Source organism: Molossus molossus, unplaced genomic scaffold, assembly GCF_014108415.1.
Source record: "Molossus molossus isolate mMolMol1 unplaced genomic scaffold, mMolMol1.p scaffold_m16_p_2, whole genome shotgun sequence".
Classification (NCBI taxonomy): Eukaryota; Metazoa; Chordata; class Mammalia; order Chiroptera; family Molossidae; genus Molossus; species Molossus molossus.
Window position 1 is genome coordinate 117,195,209 of NW_023425355.1, and position 1,380 is coordinate 117,196,588.

A 1,380-nucleotide genomic window follows, 5' to 3' on the forward strand; every position below is an offset into this window, starting at 1 on the left:
AGAGATGCAAATTAAAATGACAGTGCAGCATCACTTCACACCTGCCAGAATGGCTGCCATCAACAAATCATCAAACAAGTGCTTTCAAGGATGTGGAGAAAAAGGAACTCTAGTACACTGCTGGTAAGAGTGCAGACTGGTACAGTCACTATGGAAAATAGTGTGGAGTTTCCTCAGAAAATTAAAAATGGAACTACTATTTGACCCAGTGATACCACTTCTAGGAATATATTTTAAGAATCCCAGGCTGAGCGCGGCAGCACCAGCGCCGCATGGAGGCGAAGGAGGCACCCTCGAGGGCTACCAGCGGCGGGTGCTGGGTATCAGAGGAGGAGATTGAAAAGTGGATGGAGGAAGCCATGTAAATGGCACATAGCCCCTGGCAGTGTAAGAACAAGAGTCAGTAAGTCTTTTGATCACCTCTGCTTCCAATGAGAACACAAACTTCAGGGGCTCAGGACCTACGAAGGGGATTTCTTCCCGAGTCTCCCTTAACGTGGACAAAGGAAGGCCAAAGAAACCCTAGAAAGTATTGAAGTTCCTGTTGGCTTCCTTATGGTCTACAACAATGAAGTTGTGGGGAAAGGAAGAAATGAAGTTAAATCAAAAACGTATATAATTCAACAGAGTGAAGTCCCCACTACCTGCGGTCTCTGTTCCTATGTGGAGCTACTCGATATGCAGAGATGGTGGCCATCGATCATGCCCTAGATTGGTGTCAGAGAAGTGACAAGAGTCCTTCCTTGGTGTTTGAGCACATAGCGGTGTACGTCACCGTGGGGCCCTGCATCATGTGCTCTCTACCTCATGAAAATCCCACTGGTTGTATGTGGCTGTCAGAATGAACGTTTTGGTGGTTGTGGTTCTGTTCTGAAGATTGCCTCTACTAATCTACCAAATACTGGAAGACCTTTTCAGTGCATCCTAGGATATCGGGTCGAGGAAACAGTGGACATGTTAAAGACCTTCTACAAAGAAGAAAACCCAAATGCACCAAAATCAAAGGTTTGGAAAAAGGAATGTCAGAAATCCTGAACTTGTTTTAATGAAGGACTAATGCCCCTGGATGAAATTCTTGCCTGAAAGCTGGTGACATCAATATATGTTATATATTATCCTTAACCTGCGGGAAAAATGGTCTCTCATCATTTCCTCTGTTAAGGAAACAAACTTCGAAAAGGTTTGACAATTGTAATCAACTAGTACATTTTCCACAAGCTGAAAGAATAGTTTAAGAAGAGGGAAAATGAAAGGTTGAGGTTTTAAAAATTAGTAAGCAGTACAGTGCACTTCCTACCAAAAACCATCGTGCCCTGTCCAGGACGGTGTGGTCAGAGAGGGAGCTGTAGACGCACTTCCCTGGCATGTCTGGACCAGGCT

General features: G+C 44.6%; 1 pseudogene; it reads left to right on the plus strand.

The window, feature by feature from the left end:
• The first annotated feature begins 272 nt into the window (after positions 1 to 272).
• Positions 273 to 1,035, plus strand: LOC118636650 (annotated as a pseudogene).
• Positions 1,036 to 1,380: the final 345 nt, after the last annotated feature.